The 27,023-nt window shown below is 36.7% G+C and overlaps 1 protein-coding gene and 1 long non-coding RNA gene across 3 annotated transcripts in view; both read left to right on the top strand.

The window, feature by feature from the left end:
* The window catches only part of LOC141363240 (protein NLRC3-like), a 102,679-nt gene that overhangs the window by 62,642 nt on the left and 13,014 nt on the right, over positions 1 to 27,023 (top strand). The window lies entirely within an intron of this gene.
* LOC129454410 (uncharacterized) lies at positions 4,115 to 6,215 on the top strand. The gene is made up of 2 exons (XR_008647881.2): positions 4,115 to 5,381; positions 5,797 to 6,215. It is a non-coding gene; the product is annotated as an uncharacterized lncRNA (long non-coding RNA).

Genomic DNA, 27,023 nt, shown 5'->3' with positions numbered 1-27,023 from the left:
TAAATGGCCATTTTGGCTTTGCCCAAAATAAAATTTAACAAGTTACACTCGTACTTTCTTCTTTGGAGATATTTACAACCCAAGATAAAAGTTTGCACAGAAAACTTCTCATTAAAACAATTTTAAAAAATCTTGCAAACAATCAAACAAAGGCTTAAGCCTTGAACAATACAAAAAGGTGTGAAAAACAGTCTCCCTCTGAAAACAAAAAGGACATTCTTGGATCTGGATTTAAAACAGAAATAAAAGCATTAACAGCAATAATGCCATGTAAAATTCGCCATTGTAAATCTCCATCTCTTTTAGCTAACGGTGGCTTATAAAGTGCTCTCCACTCTGGTTTGACATCATTACTCATTTTAAAAATAGTACGCCATGGTGTATCAATTCTCTCATGGAGTCCCTTTTTGTTGAAAGATTTTATACAAGCATTGTAAATATTCTTACCGTTATTTTCATACATATCCATGTCTATCAACTTTTTCACTTCTTATGTTGTAAAAACAGATAGTAATTTCTGTAACACTTGTGCAACAATTCAAGTGGACTTAACTCCTAAAACATTAGCTACATCTTCAACTTTTCCCAGACTTGGGCCAGCCACTTTAATTAAACGTTTTACTGTTGTTATCTTGGATTTAATGAATACTGCTGTCATTGACCCACATGCACCAAGAATGTCCAAACGTGACCCATAAATCAGGGGTTCCTTCAGTAGCCAAAATATTGAGGATGTAAAGTCAGTTCTTTTTACTTGAAAAAGGTCCCAAACTTTAAAAAAAAATTACAATAAAACTTCGGCAAACTGGATGTGTTCATTCTTTTGGGATCTAACAAGAACAATGATTTATGTAAACATAGTCCTTCGGCATTCCTTAAAATTGCACTGGCCACTGGCCTCCAACTTAAGTCCTCTGGGCCATTGAGAAATCGCTGTAGGAAATGTAATCGAAAATCTGCAGTCCTACTTTGCAAATGTACAAGTCCTTGTCCTCCTTCTTCCTTTGGCAAATACAATACATTATGTGGTATCCAATGCAATTTGTCCCAAAAAATCTACTAAAAGAGATTGAATTTTTCCTAGTAACCATGCGGGTGGATCTATACAAGCTAGTCGGTGCCATAACGAAGAAGCCACCAGATTATTAATAATCAAAGTTCGTCCTCTATATGAAATATTCTTTACAATCCATTTCCATTTCATAAGACGACCTTGTAGTTTCTCAATTGTACCCTCCCAATTTTTTTGAACAATCGTGTCGTCTCCTAAAACACCCCCAAATATTTTAAACCATCTTTTTTCCAACTTAACCCATTTGGTAGTATTGGTACCCCTCTTTCCCACTTCCCTACTAACACTGCTTCACTTTTATCCCAATTAATTCTTGCAGAAGAGATGGTTTCAAACTCCCTCAATGTTTTTAATAAAGTATTCACATCATTTTGCATGTTAAGTATTATGACAACATCATCAGCGTAAGCTGATAAACAAAAAGTACTTTTACAAGCTTGTAAAGATACCCCTTCTAAAACTCTTCTCAACTTATTTAAAAATGGTTCTATTGGCAATGTATAAAGTATTCCTGATAGAGAACAACCCTGTCTTACACCACGACATACTTTAAAAGGAGCACATAAGCCACCGTTAACTTTTAATAAACTCTCAATGTCATTGTATAATATTTTAACATAACCTATAAAATCAGAACTAAAACCAAATGCTTGTAGAGTTTTCCACAAAAAGTTATGTTCTACGCGATCAAACGCTTTCTCCTAATCTAAGGAAATCAATCCCATATCTACTCCCAATATTCTAGAGACATCAAATAAATCTCTTATTAGATGGATGTTATCGAAAATTCATCTGCCAGGCACACAGTAAGACTGACCAGAGTGGATTACCTCTTCCAAAACCCGTCCTAGTCTAGTAGCTAACACTTTTGAGAGCAATTTATAGTCATAGCACAATAAGGATACGGGTCGCCATTGCTTTATATCTCTCACATCACCTTTCTTTGGCAAAAGGGTAAGGACCGCTCTTCTGCAGCTTAGCGGCAAAAGTCCTTCGACTAGACTGTCGCTGAGAACTGCCAGCAGATCCTCCACTAACACAGGCCAAAAGGCTTTATAAAACTCAACCGGGATTCCATCGATCCCGGGAGCCTTGCCGTTCTCCATACTTTGGAGAGCTTCATATAGTTCCCCCAGGCCGATGGCTCTCTTTAGTGCTGCATTAGAGTCTTCAGAGACCTTCGGCAGCTCTTCATAAAAACTCTGTTCAACAACCCGATCCTCTTTGTGTTCGCAACTATAAAGCCCTTCATAAAATCGATTCGCTCTTTCCCGAATTTTTATGGGATCTAATAAAAGAGAACCAGTCTCAGAAAATAAAGAATGTATCAAACGTTTTTGACCATTCTTTTTCTCTAGACTAAAGAAGAACTTTGACGGCACATCCATCTGGTCTATATCTTTAAACCGTGATCGAATTAGCGCCCCTTGTGCCTTCATTCTTTGCATATCAGACAAAACAGATTTCTTTAAAAAAAGGGAATCAATATGCGCTTGATTTCCACTTAACTCTGCTACTTCTTGGAATTTTAAAATTTCATCTTCCAAAACTTGTATAGATTTAATTATATCTTTCGTGACATTATGATTATACTGTTGACATAGCTGTTTGATTTGTGTTTTTCCAAACTCCCACCATTTCTGTAAAGACTGATAATTAGCTTTTTCATTCCTAAAATTCTCCCAAAAAAATGTAAAAGTTTCAATAAAATGTGCATCACTTAATAAATTCGTATTAAAATGCCAATAAGTACTTTTTGGTTTGACAAAGTTTAAAGTTACCGTACATATAACTAAACTATGATCTGAAAACCCAACTGGGATTATAAAACAGGTCTTAAAAATACTAAGATGGTGTTTAAAACAATAGAATCTGTCCAGTCTTGCTAATGACAACATGTTGTCACGGGCATGTGCCCATTGCTTTAGATTCCCATTTAAACTCCTCCATACGTCACATAAGTCATTTGTTTCGATCATCTGAATTAGTCGTTTGCGAGAAAGTAAATGTGATTCTACATGATTTCTATCTATATTAGTTTCTACACATTCTCCACCTAGGAATAAATGTTCTTCACCATTACATTTTTTTTAAGTTTCAGAAAGAGTATGTAAAAAAACCATTCTTTCTACTGGTAAGGTTGGAGCATATACGCACATAAAAACAAAGGTATGCCTCTCAACCTGAGCTCGAATCTTTAACAACCTTCCTTTCACAACCTCTTCCACCTCAGTAGAATGGGGAGTAACATTTTTTGAAAATAAAATGGCAACGCCTCCACTAAGTGAGGATTTTTGACTTGAAAAAAAAAGGCCTTTAAATTCTTTTGTCCAATCAGCAGCATTTGTTATATCACTGTGTGTTTCTTGTAACAGTAAAACATCAAGTTGTTTCTGACTCATAGTTTCATATATCTCTGTACGTTTTATGGAATCCCTTGCTCCATTTACATTTAGGGATGCAATACGAATATCACCCATAAAAAAATAAAAGAATAGAGAAGTAAACTTAAGCCATAAAAAAACAGCCAATAGGGGGTAAATAATTAAGCCAGTTCAATGCCATCAATTTATTCTGTTGGTTTGAGTTTTGTCACAAATTTTTTCAACCTATAAACTTAAAAACCTATAAACGTAAAATACCCCTCACTCATAAAAGTTCTAGTATTTTCTACAAAGCGTTTAATGTCTGGAAAATAATCAGCAACCTGTACCCCCCTCAGATTTTTTGTCAGTTTTAAAAACTTCTTGATTTCATCAGTATCATACTCTTGACATATCCATTCATTCTGAGAACAACTAGAAGCACTAGAATCAGAGAAATCACTATCATTGCCAACATCATCAGCATCAACCTCCTTTACATGTTCTGTTGTAGCTTGCTTTGATTCTGAAGCCTTATCGTTATTTTTCCTCTTTAAAGGTGCTTTGAATACTACGGAGCCCGTAAGGGGACACTTTGGTGAATATTTTTAGACCACACACTGTAAAAAGTCATTCTGCAGGCTTGTAGATTTTATGAAATTGAATATGTAAACTTTATTTAATAAAATTAATTTCATGTAGTTTGTTATTATTTTTGTGTTAAAATTTTTTAAAAATGACTGGAATAAAAACAACTTATTGTTTTTGTGAAGGATTTAGCTATTCTTATTGTGTATCTGCGCATGTAGCGAATACTGAATAAATCCAACGTAATATTAATCAGCTGTTTTAAATCAAAAACCATTCCGGGTTGTATTGCAGGTCGTGAGCGCTGAGCAGACGGATTTAGGAAATATTTCTGTTATTGTGCCAACATTCAAAGTTTTCAAAGCATTTCAGTCGAGAATGTATGTTTTTTAAACAAGAATCTGCAGTAGGTTCATAAAGATATCGCCTATTTAAACATTTCCTTCGAGTTTTGTGGCGATGGGAGCTCCAGATAATCAGCCGGCGCTCCGCGCGTAAATATACCGGTCAACGTCGCCTCACCTCGGCCAGTCTCTGAAAATCTCCGCTGGCTGTGACGTCAATGTAGTGTTTAAACTGTGGATAAAATTCATTTCGGGTAAATTTAACGGGCAATCTTTAGTCTTATAAGTCTATAAGCAGGGTTTCTTTGTATAATTTGTTTGTAATTTGTAAATATTAATTACAATAAGGATTAATATGAACTGGGTTTGTACGTAACTTCAGCTTTAGGACCCAGGAGGTCGCATATCTAGGATGCATTCGTCGATTCGCATGCTGCGATTGGTGGTCCAGATGCAACTCATTTTGAGTGACAGAAAAACTGACCAATCATACTGTTCCTCTGAATGGGTGGGTTCTCTTATCACTAACTCTCATAGATATGTATCATGTATGTATCTATTATGACAAATTCTGCTCGCTCGCTCGCTTGGTTCGTGTTATAAAAATAAATGTGACTTTACTGCGGTCTTTTTCGGTTTATTTAGTTTTGTGTTAACTATATCCACAAAGTATTCGAATAAATTGGTAATATAAACTATTCTTCGCTGTAAATTAATTGTGTGCTCAATTGCAACGCCCTGTGTTGAATTTTCCCGCGAGTACAGTATCATTACTGAGGGGAAATATAACATTATTCATTTTATTCCACAAAAGGTGAGTAAGATATTAAATGTATAAGTTGTCTTTTTAAAATGTTTAAGCTTTCTACATTATGTAAATTGAACATTTTATTATTATTATTAATTTCGCGACCTATTATCTAAATTGTGTGTTCATGAAGGCCTGTAACGTACTGCAGCTTCCTGCAGGCAACGTGAAACATTGCTGAGGGAGAACTTTATTCACAACAAAAGGTGAGGAATATTATTAAATGAATATATTGTACATATTATATTGTGTATATAGTGTATGTGTGTGTATATACACATGTGAGTAACTTGGCTAACAAATAAATATGTGACTGTCGTGTGACAGAAAAAAATGTAGGGAAAAGATTTGCCCTAATTATAAATATAGATTATATATCTTTTCAAACATTTTTTGATATTATTTGTAATTCCAATGAGAATTTTTTTAATCAGTTTTCAATATTATTGCACATTTCAAACATACCTAATAAGCCACAAACTCAGATGAACTCCATTGCACATATCTTCCAGTTTTCTTTAAAACATTTTAATGTACAAGTTTAATGTGTGGATTATTTCAATATTCAAGCTGTATACATTTATAAAGGTTTTAAGACATATTTGCTGTTTAATGTTGCAGGATAAAGATGAAGAGGCGGGACTTGAGCAGCTTGTGATGGCTGTAATTGTAAAGAATGGATCTTCTAGGAGTGGAAGCCCAAAGGATGCTGGAATTGTTATTGAGGCCTTAAAGGTGTTCACAGGGCAGGCTTTATACTCATTGGATTGGATCTATGCATTGAATCTCCAGTATCCCAGGCATCTTTTCAGGTGTTTCAGAAACTTTTCTTGGAGCTGGATTCTTCAAAGTTTATGAACTGATTACAGTACAGTAAGTCTAAACTGCTGTCTGATTTTCTGGGTGTGAATCAATGTAACAGAACACAAACATGGAACCTTTCGTCGGGAAATGTGGACGGTTTTCTTTAAAGACTGTAAAATACTTTTTGAATTGTACACTGTTACAAATACATCATTAAAATGAGATGCTTTCCTGTTCTTTTGACTGCAATAAAATAAGAATTGATTCATCTTTGTCTGTCATTCTGAAATCAGATATAATACTCATTACTAATAAAAATATTAATGGATGATGTTAAATTAAAATAGTATAATTGAATAGAATTTATTGTATAGTGCTAGGTCTTTGTCCTGTATACCCAATATTTTGTTTAAATTTAAATTAATTTCTAATTGCAAATTGCAGATTACCTTTTTGAATGGGTTACTATTAAGGAGTTTATGTAGTGATTCTAACACAATTTTTATTTGTGGAATTTAATTAATGATATTGCTTGTAATCTGTTGCCACACTTTTATTGAGTAGATATGGCATAATATTTTTTTATTGTATAGTGCTAGATCTTTGTCTAGTATACACAATATTTTTGTTTAAATTTTAATAAAAATTTTAATTGCAAATTGCAGTTTGGCTTTTTGAATATGTAAATATTAAGGAGTTTATAGAGTAAATCTAAATCAATTTTGATTTGTTGAATGTAATTAATGATATTGCTTGTAATCTGTTGCCACAATTTTATTGAGTAGATGGGGCATATTATTTTTTACAGTGCACTATTGCGTTCCCACGCAATACTTTTGCGTTCCCACGCAATACTTTTGCGTTCCCTCGCAATACTTTTTGCGTTCCCTCGCAATACTTTTGCGTTCCCTCGCAATACTTTTTGCGTTCCCTCGCAAAACTTTTGCGTTCCCCCGAGAAACCTTTTGCGTTCGCTCGCAAAAAGAGAATACTGTTTTCGCGAGAAAGCACCGCGCTTCACAGCGTCACATGAGGCAGTTCATTAGGCATTGGCATCATTGATGCCCACTGTTTGAAGATATGATATATAACTACTGTTATTAAAGAATTATACAGTATTTCTTTGTATTTAAGTCCAAGTTCAAATGAACAGTGGCATGTAAGACTAGTCTTGCATATTTAATTCACTCCAAAATGGTCTTTTTTACTCTTAACTTATGCTGCTTGACTTCTCAGCATAAAGATCATTATTAAATTAATATAAAATATTATTTCAAATTTAGAAATAGGCTACCCCATGCCATCTAATAAAGAAGTGGGTACTCCGTGCGTGCCGTGTACCCAGCACTACACCATATGGCATCATTGATGTCCGCTGTTAGTAGATATATAACTACTGTTATTAAATAATTATATTGTATTTCTTTGTATTTAAGTCCAAGTTCAAAATAAAACACTATAAACCTCTCCATTCTGAAATGGTTTATTCATTCACAATGGAGCGGTTTATAGAGTTTTATTTTGAACTTGGACATAAATACAAAAAATACAATATAATTATTTAATAACAGTAGTTATATATCTACTAACAGCGGACATCAAGGATGCCATATGGCCCGGCGTTGCATTGCCCCCTCAGATCTGGTTTGTGCATTTTTGTATTCATGGTTAAAATGTTCAACCTTTTGATTTAAATAATAATTTAACCCTATCCCCATATGGGATTTAAAATGTTCAGTGACATTACTGTCAGATTCAAACGTCTTTCGCGCTGAGCCAGACGGACGAGCTCAGCGCTATCATATAGCAACACTATGCACTGTTTTCAACCTCATAATGTTTATTTTAGATATCAGACATTTAAATACACATAAGCACCTGTAAAACAATAGCTTACATTTAGAATTTGCAAATAATAAATAAATATTATTTTCAAATAATAATAATTTGCCGACGTATCAGACAAACACAGTGGAAGTATAAAGTTTACTTTATGGTTTTAAAGGTTATAATGATACATGTTTGAAAGACGGGGATGCGCACCTCCCTTGCGAAAAATAAGTGTGCTTAAATCTGTACTTTTATAAAGTGTACTTTTTACATAAATATAACAAACTTAAATACACTTAAATGTGAATTAAATACAATATTTTCGGCGCACTGAATGCACATTAAATGTAATTAATTTCAAATATATTAAGTTGAAATAAAATGTAATAAGGTGCCTATAGGCCCGGCTGCAGGATGAAATGACTGAGGGGGCATTTGAAATTGTTGGGGGCTTAATTTATACCATCAATGAATAATACACATTGAGATCTCGCTTTGGAACGACATATTTTTTATATGAAGCGCTCCATAAAACACTCCATATGCAACTGCACAGGTAACCAGAAACTCACTAGCAAAATTTAAACAGCGTAATAATCCATATTGTAGACGAGAGTATTCACGGCAATGGCAATATCCTCACAACATTATTATTGATCAAAACTTTTATTTTGTTTTTATTTATATTAAAAAAAAAATTCAAAGGAACTGTATTCTTACAGTTATTCAAAGATGCACACATTATTTTGCGATTTGAATAATAGACGAGAGTATTCATATAACGGCAATGAACGTCTCATATGGCAATAAATATCTACATATAACTTAACACAACAGCATGATGAAATTAATAAACGGATAAGGAAGCTTGACATGTAAATTGTATTATTATTACCTTAAACACAGCAATATTACTGAAATAAACTCGTAAATGCGCAAAACACGTTAACCGCATTAACAAGTCTAAGCAATAAAAGTGGAAAAGACATTATTATCTCTTAAAACTTTATATGACAAAAATTATATTTAAAGGAAATGTATTCTTACAATTATTTAAAGATGCACAAATAATTCCATATATTATTTCCTGTTTAAGAGCACGTTCGTCGGCCTCGCTCTGTTATGTAATAGCTGCTTGACAGCCCTTGTGAAAAATTAGCGTGCTTAAGTGTATTGAAAGCGTACTTTTGTGTGCTTAAAACAATAAGAGTATACTTTTTGAGAAGTGCACTTGCTGATAATATAATATAATATAATTAAAATTAAAGACCACTTAATGTACTTAAATGGAATACACTTTAATGACACTATTTATTAACACACTTAAGTGCACTTTTCTTAAGTTTAACTTAAAGAAAGTACACTATCATGACAATATTTCTAAACACATTTAATAAATGATAATTAGACTGAAGTGACCTACCAAAGGATTTGTTAATTTAAAGTTCATGCAGTTCTTTTTTGTTGTCTGTTAAAATGTTAAAAAACAATAACTTTGAGTTTGTTTGTTTTTTCTAAGGGATGCAATTATTCAATATTGATACTTGTTTGATTCTAATTTTACAATATTAAACTAAGAGTTTTTTTTAATTTTTTTTAATTTTTTGTATTTGTTTGGACATATACAACTCATTATTCATTTATTAAATGTACTTTTGCAAAACAAAAAATTCGATTCATAATTATTTGACTACCAAACTGGGCCGGGTTTCCCAAAAGCATCGTAAGGCTAAGTAGATCGTAAAAACGATCGTACGAATCATCTTAGAATTACGGGCTGTTTCCCAAAAGCTTCGTAACTTAAGTTGCACTTGAAAATCATCGTAGATCTACGAGTGCTCTGGAGTAATCGTTCACTAATAAGTGCATCGTAAGACAACAGAGTTACAATGTCACCTACAGGACAACCAGCAAATTGCACTCCTGCAATGACGATAATGTAATGTTTTAAATGTTTATTTATTTATTGGGTTCTTCTTTGTTTATTTAATATTAAATATATAATATAATATATTTAAAATTCAAATGAGAAATCAAATTTAAATGACTAAACATAAATTAATAAAGAAGGAAAACGTATTTTGTATAAAGTTGGTATACCAAATTGATAAATGGTTCATACCGATTGCTGCTATAATTCATCTAAACATTGTTTTGAAGGGAAATTGCATCTAATTAAAGAAACCAAATAAATATTTACGGTACAATGCAATAATCCATAATAATAAATAAACATAGATAATAAACAGCAAATAATATTAATAATCTAAAACGCAGAAGGCATTTCGCAGTGGGACGAGTCCTAACTAAATACGGAAAAGAATATTTAATAAATTATTAAAACATTTAAAAAGTCATTGAACAATAATGAAAATATATTATTAAAAATATTAGTGCACATCGGCTGAAGGGCTGCGTTTCCCGATAACGTTCTCCCTTAGCGCGCTACGAAGACTCTTAAGTTAAACCTTAACTACAGGTTTACCTTTTCTAGGCGTGTTTCCCGAACTGTACCTTAGCGGGTTTCTTAAGGTATACTTTCTTACGTACGACGTTACCAGGTGCTGTCCATGGCGATGGTGCTGAATAGGTTGATATCGATTGCTCGACAATCAATTGTTCACTTTATGTAATAGGTACTTCGCTGCGAGAGCGGTGTTATTTATTAAAGAAACATTTCAGAAATAGTTCAAGTTACATTTATTAGGAATATCTGGTAAAAATATTTCAAATTGCAAACAACTAAATATAAACCTTGTATATTTTATTTTATATCAAACCCATGCAAAACTCGCAACTTCATGTCCAAAAGTATAATGCATAAACTGCTTCAATGCATCCATTATTCCTTCACTTTAAAGGATAATTTATATTAGGGGTTCCCAATAAATGCGTTGCACAGGGAAATAAGGTGGGTCGTGCAAGTCACCTGGCTTGGCATTACACTTAAAATGTAGAAAAACAAATTGTTGTTCATTAGTTTACGCGTTTATGTGTTTGGACACTGCGCAAGCAGCGCGTTTACAATGCGGATAACGCTTAATGGACGCATTTCTGGAGCCGCGCCTGTCTGTTTACCTTAAATATAACATAAAATATATATTATATGATATATAAATATATAGTATGATTGTTTTAGGTTTAAGCTTTGATTAGTTTTAATGTGGAAAATTTGTTGACCTTATACAAGCAATAATCAAGTGGAGCATTTTCTTTTTAATGTTTATAAAGAATATGGCATGCAGTTGCCTCAAAGTTATAAAACACTAAAAAAACTTCGATGCAAAGTCGAATTAACATCAATAATAATATTTAGGAAAATCAACAATTATGATTTCGTGATGAATGTGCACCCGTGTGGCATGCAATTTTTTTAACTTGATTTGTTTTATTTGCAGCTAAAATAGCCGGTAAACTAAAGATTTAACGGATATGAAATGCACAAATAAAATAGTAAGATTCGCTGTATAGCTGCCTGCCATAGTTTCACCAACTCCTTCACCCAAAATCTTTTTTTAATAGTTTCTTTAGCCTGTAATAATAGTTCACAGCTGATGTTCCTTTGGAAAAAAATATAAAAAATCTAACAACCATCAGTGTAATAATGTCTAATTATGTGAATGTTTTATTCTTTAAATAAATAAAAAATGCCTAATTTAACACGGAGTGTACTTCAACTTTTTTTTAAACAGATATTTAGTTATATAGACTGCAATCTACACAAGCTTTTATCACAGTCATGGCCCCTAGCGGAGTCAAGTGTGATAAGGTATAGCTAAGAGTGCTCCAGACCAACCTTCCGAACGAACGACTTACAGAAGTGATACGTAACTAAGAAAGTTTCGGGAAACACGTATTAACGATAAGGTACAGCTTAAGGTACAACTTAAGAACGACGTAGAGCTAAGAAGGTTTCGGGGAACGCAGCCCTGTACCTTAGCGGGTTTCTTAAGGTATACTTTCTTACGTACGACGTTACCATGTGCTGTCCATGGCGATGGTGCTGAATAGGTTGATATCGATCGCTCGACAATCAATTGTTCACTTTATGTAATATGTTTCGCTGCGTTATAAGATAGCAGTGTTCTTTATTAAAGAAACATTTAAGAAACATTTCAAGTTAAATTTATTAGGAATATCTTCAAATTGCAAACAACTAAATTCAACCTTATTATAGTATATTTTATTTTATATTAAACCCGTGCAAAACTCGCAACTTCATGTCCAAAAGTATAATGCATAAACTGCTCCAATGCATCCATTATCCCTTCACTTTAAAGGATAATTTATATAAGGGGTTTCCAATAAATGCGTTGCACAGGGAAATAAGGTGGGTCGTGCAAGTCACCTGGCTTGGCATTACACTTAAAATATAGAAAAACAAATTGTTGTTCATTAGTTCACGCGTTTATGTGTTTGGACACTGCGCAAGCAGCGCGTTTACAATGCGGATAACGCTTAATGGACGCATTTCTGGAGCCGCGCCTGTCTGTTTACCTTAAATATAACATAAAATATATATTATATGATATATAAATATATAGTATGATTGTTTTAGGTTTAAGCTTTGATTAGTTTTAATGTGGAAATTTTTTTGACCTTATACAAGCAATTATCAAGTGGAGCATTTTCTTTTTAATGTTTATAAAGAATATGGCATGCAGTTGCCTCAAAGTTATAAAACATTAAAAAAACTTCGATGCAAAGTCGAATTAACATCAATAATAATATTTAGGAAAATCAACAATTATGATTTCGTGATGAATGTGCTCCCGTGGCATGCAATTTTTTAACATGATTTGTTTTATTTGCAGCTAAAATAGCCGGTAAACTAAAGATTTAACGGATATGAAATGCACAAATAAAATAGTAAGATTCGCTGTATAGCTGCCTGCCTTGTTTCACCAACTCCTCCACCCAAAATCTTTTTTTAATAGTTTCTTTAGCCTGTAATAATAGTTCACAGCTGATGTTCCTTTGGAAAAAAAATATAAAAAATCTAACAACCATCAGTGTAATAATGTCTAATTATGTGAATGTTTTATTCTTTAAATAAATAAAAAATGCCTAATTTAACACGGAGTGTACTTCAACTTTTTTTAAACAGATATTTAGTTATATAGACTGCAATCTACACAAGCTTTTATCACAGTCATGGCCCCTAGCGGAGTCAAGTGGGATAAGGTATAGCTAAGATTGCTCCAGACCAACCTTCCGAACGAACGACTTACAGAAGAGATACGTAACTAAGAACGTTTCGGGAAACACGTATTAACGATAAGGTACAGCTTAAGGTACAACTTAAGAACGACGTAGAGCTAAGAAGGTTTCGGGGAACGCAGCCAAGATCATTAGCCTAAACAAACTTCTGCTACGAATTCGAGTCATTCTATTGGTGACATTTCAGCACTTGACAAATGGATAGCGACTCGTAAGTAGCACTTAAAACCCAGCTGCGAGCGATCGTTTCACGTGCATCTTTGGGAAACGCACGTAAATGAACAACGAATGTTTGTTAAGTAGCTCGTAGAAAGCGCTCTTAAGTGCTAAGTTCAATCGTTATCGGGAAACCCAGCCCTGTTTTATTGTCAGTGTAAGCATTGTGGTTTTTGTTTGTTTGTAATGCATTAAACTGAAATGAATACGTATTTAATTAACTAGATTTGTTTTTCAGTATTTTGAGAAGTACATACAAGTAGTTAAAGTACATACTGTAGAAAGATGCATTGAAATCGCTTTACTGCACTGAAATCACAGTTCAACTGATTGAATTTAATTTTATATTTTTGAATTTATTTGGCAAATTTGTATTTGAAACATTACATTTTATTAATAATTAAATGTACTGTTATATACTTTAACTTATTTTTAATTTCACATTAATTGCTTGACAGCAGATTGAATAGTGCACTTTAACTATATTTTAAAAACACTAGAAGCAATTATGAAAGTAAATATAAAGTTGTATTAAAGACCCACATAAGTTGTTGCAAAAAAGCACTCTTAATGGGCAACTTATTGGTTTTATTTTCAACTTAATATGTGATACATTTGAAATTAATTACACTTAATTTGTATTCATTTTGCTGAAAACATCGGATTTAATCCACACTTAAGTTTATTGTTAACCGACATTAAAGTGTATTTTAAGTCACATTAATTTCATGTCATTATATTGTGTAGTGCACTTTAAGTAGCCTATATTGTAAAAACACTAGAAGCAATTATGAAAGTAGATATAAAGTTGTAATAAAGTAACAATTAAGTTAACTCTTAATGGCAACTTATTACAGTTTATTTCAACTTAATATATGATATATTTGAAATTAATTACATTTAATGTGCATTCAGTGCGCCGAAAAGATTGCATTTAATTCACACTTAACTGTATTAAAGTATATTATATTTATGTAATAAGTACACTTTATAAAATTACATTTAAGCACGCTTATTTTTCGCAAGGGAGAAGCGCATCCCCGTCTTTTCATTATAGCCTTTATAACAATAAAGTAAACTTTATACTTCCACTGTGTTTGTCTGATACGTCCGCAAATTGTTATTATTATTTGAAAATAATATTTATTTATTATTTGCAAATTACTATCTTATTTGAATAGATTTGTATTGCTGCTTCCACAGACATCAGTGTGTATTTTACAAACTAAATGTAGGCTATTGTTTTACCAGTTCTTATGTGTATTTAAATGTCTGAAATCTAAAATAAACATTATGAGCTTGAAAACACTGCATGTTGCTATATGACAGCGCTGAGCTCGTCCGTCTGGCTCAGCGCGAAAGACGTTTGAATCTGACAGTAATGTCACTGAACATTTTAAATCCCATATGGGGATAGGGTTAAATTATTATTTAAATCAAAAGTTTGAACATTTTAACCATGAATACAAAAATGAAACAGAGGGGGTACAAATCAGATCCGAGGGGCAATGCAACGCCGGGCCATATGGCATCATTGATGTACGCTGTTAGATATATAACTTTGTTATTAAATAATTATATTGTATTTTTTGTATTTATGTCCAAGTTCAAAATAAAACTCTATAAACCGCTCCATTGTAAATGTATATAAACCATTTCACAATGGAGAGGTTTATAGAGTTTTATTTTGAACTTGGACTTAAGTACAAAGAAATACAATATAATTATTTAATAACAGTAGTTATATGTCTATTAACAGCGGACATCAATGATGCCATATGGTGTAGTGCTGGGTACACGGCACACACGGAGTACCCACTTCTTTATTAGATGGCATGGGGTAGCCTATTTCTAAATTTGAAATATTTAATATGAATTTAATAATGATCTTTATGCTGAGAAGTCAAGCAGCATAAGTTAAGTGACAATACTAGACCATTTTGGAGTGAACTAAATATGCAAGACTAGTCTTACATGCCACTGTTCATTTGAACTTGGACTTAAATACAAAGAAATACTGTATAATTCTTTAATAACAGTAGTTATATATCATATCTTCAAACAGTGGGCATCAATGATACCAATGCCTAATGAACTGCCTCAGGTGACGCTGTGAAGCGCTGTGCTTTCTCGAGAAAACAGTATTCTCTTTTTGCGAGCGAACGCAAAAGGTTTCTCGGGGGAACGCAAAAGTTTTGCGAGGGAACGCAAAAAGTATTGCGAGGGAACGCAAAAGTATTGCGAGGGAACGCAAAAAGTATTGCGAGGGAACGCAAAAGTCTTGCGTGGGAACGCAAAAGTATTGCGTGGGAACGCAAAAGTATTGCGTGGGAACGCAAAAGTATTGCGTGGGAACGCAATAGTGTGGTCTAAAAAAATACACCAAAGTGACCCCTTACGGGCTCCGTAGAATACAGCCTGATCTAAATCCCTCATTAAATCGTCACTTAAGCTGACACTCCCCGAGGGGACTATTGTGTCAGATGCCATGACATGTGTAATATCCATGCTCTCAACAGATTTATTCAACTTGGGCTCATCTAAGACAATAAAATGGGTAACTAAACCAGTCTCCCCATTATTCACCTTTTCTGCCTGTGACAAAGGCATTAAATCAGTTAAGCCACTAATGTTACTAAATGTCCCAGGTTCAGCTTGGGTTGGTTCATGAACATTCTCTGTTTCTTCATTCACAACTTTCACACTATTTTCTTCTGGAACATCTTGTTTGTTTGTACCGTTACTGTAATATATTCATTTGAATCTTACACTGTTAATATATCCATAACAGCTAAGAATGACGGAGACCGACTTTCACACTCTGTTACTTTTTATTGCAATTCTCAGACTGCATTTCCCAGTACAACATCCGGGTATTACTGCATAATTAAGTCACCACTAGATGGCTCTGTATAACCACAAATAGAACCAAACAGTTATAGTTTCAATATACTACACTCCTTCCCCTTAAACTATGACGTGCTACTAATAATAATTCACCCTTAAACAAAAACCTTTGCTCTAACAAATCACTGTCAAAGAAATTAAACTAAATCAATACTGCCAACAGAAATCATTTTTACCCTTAATCTCCCTTTTACATTTCAGTCTCAAGAACTTTTTTTCACATTTCGTATGAACAGAAACTTTTTGTCCAGGAACAATGTTCCTTAGAAAACGGACTGCTTACAAGTTCAGTCTTTTAGGAGGTGCTCTCTCTCTCTGAGGGTACCTGCGTACAACACCTCAGGGGACGTGGCTGCTCGGTTTGCAGGTGTCACTTTCTTGTCACAGGCCACTGAGCCTGGTAAGGATGTTGCAAGCGTCTCCTTAACTGGAATCTGTGGCAAAGGTGAATCTTCAGGTAAGTACGTGCTACCACCTACTGCTCCAGGTGTGCCTTTCCCCCCAAATCCGCATGAACCACTGCAGGGTATTTGTTGTTATCATCCATCTGCTCATCCTGGAACTCCACTGTCTCTGGACTGGATGGTCGATTGTACAGCAGATGGTCAATGTGTACTGTGCGTCGATTCACTCCATTCCACACCATGTATGTTACTGGTCCAAGTCTTTTCTCCACTGTTCCTTTCGTCCACCTCTCCTTTCCTCCTCGAAAATTTCTGATCAGAACTGAATCACCTACAGACAGATGTCTCAGCTTTGAGGCGGTTCGATCATGGTAGTCTTTCTGTTTTTGTTGTTTGGCTTTCACCACTCGAGCGAGATCTGGTTTGAGTAGGCTAAACCTGGTCCTGATCTGGCGTTTTAAGAACAGTTCGGCTGGTGAACAACCTGTAACACTGTGGTGTACACCTGTAGGACATCAGGAAATTTGCTAACATGTGCCGCATTGTAATATTGACATTTTGTTTCTTCTCATCGAGCACTTGTTTCAGCAGTGAAGCTTTCACTGTCTGGACTGCTCGCTCTGCAGCTCCATTGGAAGCGGGGTGGTAGGCAGGTACCAAGGTCTGCTTTATACCGTTGCTTTGCAGGAATGTCTTATACTCCTGAGAGGTAAATTGAGGACCGTTGTCCGAAACAATCTCCTCGGGAAGACCGTAGGAAGAAAAGATGTTCCGCAGGACCTCAATCGTTTTGACGGCTGTTGTTGTTGCCATGGGAATTATTTCCAACCATTTTGAATGGCTGTCCACTAACACTAAGAAATGGAATTGATCCTTCTCTGCAAAGTCAATATGTAGCCTCTGCCACACTCTAGTAGGCCACTGCCAGCAGTGTAGTGGTGCCGCTGCTAGTAGTTTTCTCACACTCTGACAAGCATCACATTTCTGTACTGCACGTTCTATATCACTGTCTAGCTGGGGCCACCACAAATAACTCCCGGCCAAGCTCTTCATCTTGCACCCACTGGGGTGCCCTTGGTGTAGGTCGTGCAATAGTCGTTCTCTGTGTGCTGGTGGAATGATAACTCTAATTCCCCACAGAATGCATCCTTGTTCCACAGACAGTTCATTCTTTCTGGTGAAGTATGGTTTCAGTGCGTCATCCTTGATATAGTTCAGCCATCCGTAATGAGTCAGCTCCAGTACCTTGCATAGGATTGGGTTCTTGAGGGTGCTGTGTGCAATCTCTGTAGCCTGCACAGGGAGCTCATCCACTAATGAGAAATAAAAAATGTTGTTCTCCTCCGCTGTATGTTCTATTCCTTTTTCCGGCAGTCTAGATAACGCATCTGCGTTTGCATTTTCTGCTGACGTTCGGTACTCTATACTGTAGTCATAAGCCATCAGTCTCAGCGCCCATCATTGCATACACAAAGATGCTAGTGTGGGGATTTCAGATTTTGGTCCTAAGATGGCAAGGAGAGGTTTGTGATCCGTTATTAGACTGAACTTTCGGCCATACAGGTATTTGTGAAATTTGGTCATACCAAATATTATGGCCAAAGCCTCCTTCTCTATCTGACTATATTTACTTTCTGCCTCGGTCAGGGTGCGTGACGCAAAGGCGATTGGTTTTTCATCCCTATTTCCCATTGTGTGTGACATGACCGCACCTATGCCATAAGGGGATGCGTCACAAGCTAATCTCAAGGGTTTCTTTGAATCATAATGAACTACTACTGAGCTCTTTACTAACTGTTCTTTTGCATTACTAAATGCTACAGTGAATTCTGGTGTCCATTTCCAGTTGGCTTCTTTCTTTAGAAGTTGGTGTAGCGGCTGCAGTATGGTCGATAGGTCTTTCATGAACCGGCCATAATAATTTAACAGTCCTAGAAATGACCGTAGCTCTGTGACGTTTGTGGGCTGGGGTGCATTTACAATGGTAGCAATCTTTGTCTCAGTGGGGTGAAGTCCCTCTCTATCTATCAGATGCCCCAGATACTCTACTTTCTCCTGCATGAACGCACATTTTGCCCTTTTTACTCTCACTCCGTAGCTCTCTAGCTGGCTCAAAACTTCCTCTAGGTTCCTCAGGTGCTCCTTTCTTGTTCTGCCCATGACCAGTATGTCATCTAGGAAACAGGTCACATGTTCCAAGCCCTGTAGGATCTGGTCCATTACATTCTGGAACATAGAAGGCGCACTGGAAACTCCATATGAAAGTCTATGATAAACATACAGTCCTTTGTGAGTATTTTTTACTAAATGTATTAGCCTTTTCAGGTCGTTCCTTTGCTTCCTGAATTGCTAATACTTGTGGCTGAGTTGGATATATCTTGACGTGTGCAGTTGTGTAGATGAGTGATAGAGGTTGATCCAATTTGTACAATGAGCATTTATTGATGTTGATAGAATGTTATAATGTTACAGAAAACTTGAAGTAAAATAAAAACACAGTTAAACTAAAGCAGTCTCTTATATGGCACACCACCACACGGTCAAAAGACTGTTTGCCCTTTCAGCCACGCCCAGTTGCTGTGACTTCCTGTTCTTAAGGCCTTTCCCTTTAGGCTTCACCTTCAACTTCCCAAACAGTCCTCTAGGTGGAGTAGACAGTCCAATGGCCACATAATATTCACTTACAACTACTGACAAGAAAGAAATATGAAATTAACACAACTAGATTTGGCTCCTACATTCCGGCCCCTAATTGTTTCTGTAGAGGCAAAACAATTACTTTAAATTAAAAAAGGAGCCATATATACTTGCAGCTTAACTTCTCCAAAACATATATACTATATATCTACTTATTTAAATCTTTAGTAAAATTCAAAATGAAACTTAAAATGTAAAGAGTCAACTTATCTTCAATGTTCTTGAATATTCAGGAGTTCTTTAGAGAACCTTCGTCACCCTCTAACAGCAAGCAGATTTTGGACACTGGCCTTTCCAATACACTTGTCTTTGTTTTCAGCTTCACAACTCGGACATGACCTCTGGCCCAGTAGCCACGAACTGCGAGGGGCGGTATTGTCTGCGATCAAGACAATGTCCCCTGGGATGAAGTTTCTTCTTGCTCTTGACCATTTTTGTCGTTCTTGTAGGAGAGGGAGATATTCCAGAAACCACCTCTTCCAGAACAGCTCAGCTATATACTGGACCTGTCTCCCTGTCTCCAGCGTCTTCTGTGGTATATATCCGACCTTGAAAAGACTCCAGGGGGACACTTTTGTAATGGGACGGCTGTTAAGTATGGCCTCAACTTCACAGAAAACAGTGTGTAGTCCTTCATCATCTAAGGTTTGTTGTTTTAAGACTGAATATAAGACATGCCTTACCATTCTGATTAGGCGTTCCCAGAACCCAATATGGTGAGAGGCTGTAGGGGGGTTAAAGCTCCACTGAATTCCTTCCTTCATCAGAGTTTGGTGGATCTTTCTCTGATCTAAAGTTCTGAGTGTCATTATCTGATCTTAGGTGTTGTGGCTGTCCTCTTCGACACAGAAACCTTCTGATGGCATTGATGCACGAGTCTGTACTTAAAGAACATGCTACCTCTAAATGCACTGCTCGGCTGGTCATGCAAGTAAAAATGACACCATATCTCTTCATTGTGCTCCTTCCCCTTTTTACTTCAAAAGGACCGAAGTAGTCAAGGCCAACGTTGGAGAATGGTGGTAAGTCTGTAACTAGTCTTTCACTTGGCAGGTCAGCCATCTTTTGTTCGCCGGCTTTACCTCTGTACTTTCTGCAAGTCACACAGTGAGAAAGAACCTTTCTTGCAGCGGAGTTACCTTTTGTTTTCCAGTATGTTTTTCGTACCTGAGATAGCATGTGGTTCCTTCCTCCGTGTCCAGTTTGAACATGGAAGTGGCATAATCAACTGTTTATCAGATCATCAACTGTTATTGCTTCCTTTATGTCATCTTTGACATGCCCTTTTGTCCTTCTGGTTACCCTTTGAGTTTTCTTACAGTCTTTCTTTGAGTCATTTCCTTTTTGCACAAGGCATTTTAATGCTTCTTTAACTTTGAGGATCCATGCAACAGCTACTCTCAACTTCAGCCAGTCTGAAAAATGATTGAGCAACTTGTCTGTGGGCTTTTCCTCACATGTCTGCATGATTGTATTCACTGTTGCAGATTTCCTCACCTCTGGATCATCTTCACAAAGTTCAACATTGTTCACAGATTCATTTGGCCAGTCCTCTTCTGATGACCAAAGGAACTCTGGTCCAGAGATCCATCTTGGGTTCCTAATGAACCTCTCTGCACTCACACCTCTAGAGCAGTCATCAGCAGGGTTTCTCTTTGTGTCAATATATCTCCATTGAAAGACTTGTGTAGCCTCCCTAATTCTAGAGGTCCTATTTGCCACATAAGTATGAAAAAGTGTGTGGTCATTTGAGATGTACTTTAAAACAGCTGTGCTGTCAGTCCAAAACACTGACCTATCTGTAACTGGCAGCAATTCTTCTTTCAACATTTTATCCACTTTGACTGACAAAGCTGCAGCGGCTAACTCCAGCCTTGGGATGGTCTGCCGTTTTAATGGAGCTACTCTTGCCTTGCCAATCAAGAATGCTACACAGACCTTTCCTTCCGCATTTGTCATTCTGAGATAGCTGACTGTTCCATAGCCTAGCTCGCTAGCATCAGAGAAGTGGTGAATCTGGTTATGCACTGACTCACCAAAATCACTTGGCTTAAAACAACGTGGAACTTTAAAGTCTGTGAGTTGTGAAAGACTGCTAGTCCACTTGGTCCACTGGTCAGAAAGTGTGCTGGGAATGCTCATGTCCCATCCAAGGTCTTGTCGGCACAATGTTTGCAATAACACTTTAGCTGGGAAGGTAAGTGGAGACAGAAAGCCTAATGGATCATATATAGAGCTTACCATTGATAGAATGCCCCTTCTAGTAAGTGCACGCTCACTGATGGTGATGTTGAACTTGAAGGAGTCACTTTGGACACACCATTGAAGTCCCAAGGCTCGCTCCATGGGCAATTGATCTTTGCTCAAATCCAAGTCCTTTACCTCTTTAGCTAGGTCTTCTTGTGGAACAGCCCCAAGCACAGCTCTACTGTTGCTTATCCACTTTGACAAATAGAAGCCTCCTCTTTGACAGACTTCCGTTATGTTTGATATTAGTTCCATTGCTTTTTGTTCTGTGGGCATTGACTTCAAACAATCGTCTACATTAAAGTGCTCCATGATTGTGTTTATTACCTCAGGAGGGAAGTTGCTTGTATTGTCCTGTGCAGTCTTTTTCTGAGAGCAAAGTTGGCTATGCTTGGTGAAGAGACTGCACCAAACAAATGAACAGTCATGCGATATTCTATTGGAGCATTATCCACATTTCCTTGGGGCCACCATAAGAAGCGCAGGGAGTCTGTGTCACTTTCAGTCACCTTGACTTGGTGGAACATGGCCTGTATGTCTGCCATCAGCGCTACTGGTTCTTCTCGGAAACGTGTCAGTACTCCAATCAGGGTGTTTGTCAAATTTGGGCCTTGGAGTTATTCAGAGTTAAGGGATGTCCCCTGAAAAGTTGCACCACAATCAAACACTACTCTAATGGTCTTCTTTTTTGGGTGATATACCCCATGATGAGGGATATACCAAACCTTTCCATCAGTCCTGTTCAGTTGTGCAGAGGGAACCTTTTCAGCATAGCCCTTGTAAATTACATCACTGAGGAACTCTGTATACTCCTTTTGATAGTTCGGGTCTCTTTTGAACTTCTTTTTCAGATTCAACAGGCGCTGTTCTGCAACAATGCGGTTGTTGGGCATTGTGATATTATCTGCTTTAAAAGGTAAGTTAATGCAGTAGTGACCTGCTTTCATTTTAACAGATTCATTGACAATGTTGAGGAATATCTTGTCATTCACTGACATTTCACTTTTTTCTTCATAGGCTTTCTCACTGAAGTCAGTGTTGTATTGACTCACCAACAATTCTTGCAGGTTGACCAAGGAGATCCTGTTTGCAGTCACTGTGGACACTTCCACACCTTTGCTGCTACCTCCCAATGGACCATTGAATACCCAACCTAGCAACGTTCTTACAGCATAAGGTCCATCTTCTTGTGAGTTTATTACCTGCCAAGGTTCCATAACATTTGCTGCATTCATTCCTATGAGCAAGTAAATGTCACAGTCTATGTGAGGTAACTGAACTTCACTAAGGTAAGCCCATTGCTTTAAATCTTCTTGTTTTGGGATGTTCTCTTTTGTTACAGGCATAAATTTCTGTGTGTAGACATCAGGTAAAGGAATGAATGTCTTGCCATTAAGTTCACTGACTTCTAAGCCTGATACTAACACACTTTTTATGGGTTTCTCCTGTGCCATTGTTCTCAGCAGTATGGTCGTTTGTTTCCTCTCTAGACACAACTTCTGCGCCAGCCTCTCTGTGCAGAATGTTGCTGAACTGCCAGGATCAAGAAGAGCATAAGTTTCACTAATTTTGTTACCTTTAACAGACTTAACTTGCACAGGAAGGATTGACAGTGCACATTTACTGTTTCCGGCCCCTGTATGTCCACAAGCATTTGATGACACTTTGCTGATGCATTTCTGTGACTGCTCTGCTGACTTTGAGGCATGACCTTTAGTCTCAAAGTTGATGTGAAGCACATTGGGATGTGTTTGTTTGCAGATGTTACATGTAAGACGGTCTTTGCAGTTCTTGCTCATGTGCCCTTTACACAAACAACCAAAGCAGAGTCTTTTTCCTTTAAAATGTTTAACTTATCCCTACAGTATGTGTTTTCTTCTTGAAGTGGGAGCAGTTCTCCAAACAATGAGCACCATTACAGCAGAGGCATGGAGTTTTTACATCACTGTTCATGCTTGGAGCAGCTGGAGTGCTCAGTGTTGTTACATTAGTTGCATAGGTAGACTTGGGTCTAAAAAGGGTCTTACTTACATTGGGCCTTTTATTCCTGCTTGCAACAGTTTCTTGTATATCTCCAAATATTGGGTTAGAACATATCTTGACCTGTTTCTCAATGAACTGTACAAGGTCTGTAAATGTAATCCTGCTGTTGTCTTCAAGTTTCTCTTGAGCCTTGCTCCGCCATCTATCCCGCAGCTTGTAGGGTAATTTCACGACAATGGCTTTCAAGGTAGAGGCTACATTCAATCCTCCATGTAGTTCATTTTTGCCATGGCATTACAACATCCTTTGAGGTACAAGAAATACTTATTTAAGGCTTTAGGATCTTCAGGTTTTATATTTGGCCATTTGAGAACCTTTTCAATGTAGGCGGTGGAAATTTTGTACTCATTGCCAAAATGTTCAAGCAACAAGCGCTTTGCCCTGAGATAACCCTGATCTCCATCCATATGCTGGCAACTTCTAACTAGGTCTCTAGCTTGCCCTCTAGTAAATTGCTCAAGGTAAAACAACCTATCTTGTCCACTGTCTGTTTTCATCTCAATGTTGTGTTCAAAAGATGCCATAAATGATCTAAACTGTAAAATGTCCCCATCAAATATGATAACACCTTTAGGTGGCAATAATGACAATTGCTGTTGTTTGAGAAGCATAGATGTAATTTCATTTGTTTAAGACAGCAATAAGACTATTGGAAACTACACTGTCCTCTAATGGTCTGCGCTGCACAAGTTCCTGTTCTGATAACACAAAATCTGCTCTGTCTGCATGTGATTGAACAAAAACATCTTCCGCCAGCTGTTTATATTCTGTACTGAGTTCCACTCTGTCGGATTGATCATGGGATTTCACAACTACCCTACCACCCTCTCTAACTATACCTTCTGCATGCAGAGATTGTGATAGTCCATACAATGGCAGCTGTTGATGCTGTGCCCTGTCCTTTGGGCACACACTCCTATGTTCATACACATTGGTTGCTGGAACCTCTGTTTGCAAAGTTTCCATGTTTGCTAGTTCCAAGTTCCTCTCCTGAAAGTATGAGTTCATGCCATCGACTGGGGTGGAATAAACTTGTTCTTCCGCGCCATCCAACACTGCAAGCTTTGCATTTGCAGCAGACAACTCAGCTGCGAAGTTCAGAGTCTCCTTTTGCCTTCTTATTTCCTCTATTTCCTTAGCTAAGCGCTCTTCTTTTTCTTCCAAAGCATGCCTTTCTTTTAAAGCAGCATCCTTAGCTAAAAGCGCTGCCTTTTCAGCGTGTGCCAACAAACGAGCTGATGCTGAGCTTGCATGAACCCCTATGTGAACTTACTAAAGATATACTGTCTTTAGGACTGATTTCATCTCCCCTTTCTGCCAGTGGTTGACCAGGACAGGAGTGGATCCACTCGTCAGCCTTAATCTTAAATTCATTGATGTTTATCAACTTCGGCTCATACCACTGTTCTGTGTCTTCAACACACTCTTCTTTTGAAAATAGTTGTTGGTAACTTTTGTGCAGGTCATTTAATTCTTCTAACATTTCAATGTATTTCTGAACATTCTCCTTTACTTTCTCCAGATTGACTGGATCAGACATAAGCTCAGTTGTTTTGTTCATTTTACGAGTCAATGCAGCACACTTATTCCTTCTAGCATTTCTTGCTTCTTTCTTCTTCTTTTCTAACTTTTCTAGCAATTCTTCCTGCTTTTCTTCCTCAACAGGTGCAACATCAGAGTTAATGACATCCATATTGATTGAAGCTCTTTGTTCCATGTGACAAACTCAAAAGTCCCTTTTCTTCCAAAAATATAACTCAAAATTAATTAAAAATGAATTCTTATAAATACACAGAGCAAAGTTGCTTAAAAAGTTCTTTGTTTCACATACCGATTCTTTAGGATTCACTTGGATTGACTTCGGCCTTCAAACAATCCAAGATGGCACATGCACCTCCTAGAATTCCGTATCTGGTATTCAGATCCAATATTCCTTTGTTCCAAGTATATCCATCCAGAGGAGTCTTTTGACTAAATTGTATTAGCCTTTTCTGGTCGTTCCTTTGCTTCCTGAATTGCTAATACTTGTGGCTGAGTTGGATATATCTTGACGCGTGCAGTTGTGTAGATGAGTGATAGAGGTTGATCCAATTTGTACAATGAGCATTTATTGATGTTGATAGAATGTTATAATGTTACAGAAAACTTGAAGTAAAATAAAAACACAGTTAAACTAAAGCAGTCTCTTATATGGCACACCACCACACGGTAAAAAGACTGTTTGCCCTTTCAGCCACGCCCAGTTGCTGTGACTTCCTGTTCTTAAGGCCTTTCCCTTTAGGCTTCACCTTCAACTTCCCAAACAGTCCTCTAGGTGGAGTAGACAGTCCAATGGCCACATAAATTCACTACAACTACTGACAAGAAAGAAATATGAAATTAACACAACTAGATTTGGCTCCTACACTAAATACTTCTCTGAATCCTTCTCTAACTCCAGCTGTTGGTAGGCATGTGACAGATCTAATTTGCTAAAAAGAGTGCCACCGGCCAGTGTGGCAAAAAGATCTTCCGCATTTGGTAGTGGATAATTCGCCTCCTCCACACTCTGATTTACCGTGACCTTATAGTCTCCACAGATACGAATTGACTTATCTGATTTGGGTACAACAACTATCGGGGCAGCCCACTGACTTGTTCTATCTTTGATATAATACCTGCTTTTTCTAACCTGTCTAACTCTTTTTCGACTGCATCTTTTAGTGCATATGGCACCGGTCTTGCCTTTCTGAAAACCGGTTTGGTTTCTGGTTTTACTGTGATGCTGGCTTTAAACTCACGAATAGTGCCAGGCTCCTCAGAAAACACTGCTTTGTGTCTCTGCAACACTGCCTCTACATCTGTGTCACTGCTGCCCCCTGCTGGTATTACTGAGAATATGCTTGACCAGTCCAGTTTGAAGTTTGTGAGCCAGTTACGACCAAGGAGGGCTGGTATTTTGTATTTGTATTTATTCCGATCTCCATTAGCTGTGAAAGCACAGCTATTCTTCCTGGAGTCGATACTTCACTACAAAAACATTTACATGAATAATGTGACAAAAATAACCATAATACAAACACAAATTCGTAACATCAATAAAAACAGCACATAAATACATACTCACACCTACACACATCCATCCACACACAGGACCTAGTTTATGTTAGAGTAATAACAGAGAGATACGTTTACTCATTGCGATTCGTACAAATTTTCGTGATAAATAATACTATAAAGAATCCCATTTTCTTATTTTGAAACATTTGAAGCACTTCGATATAGGAAGCAGCATCACAGGACCAAATCTCAGGACAATAGTCTAATTGTGAGAGTACAAGTGTTTTTCTTCTTAGGTGTTATTGGAATAAAAGAAGATGCCTCTTCAGGAGGACTTTAAATTGTTGTTTGCTATTTGCATTAATAATTTCACTTGGCAAATTGTTCCAATTGTACATGGATCTGTATTTTACAGTATTTTTTCCGTGGTTTGTTTTTACT

The sequence above is a fragment of the Misgurnus anguillicaudatus genome, unplaced genomic scaffold (assembly GCF_027580225.2).
Source record: "Misgurnus anguillicaudatus unplaced genomic scaffold, ASM2758022v2 HiC_scaffold_33, whole genome shotgun sequence".
Classification (NCBI taxonomy): Eukaryota; Metazoa; Chordata; class Actinopteri; order Cypriniformes; family Cobitidae; genus Misgurnus; species Misgurnus anguillicaudatus.
Note: the sequence above shows the minus strand (reverse complement) of the source record. Positions and strands in the feature narration are given on the sequence as shown.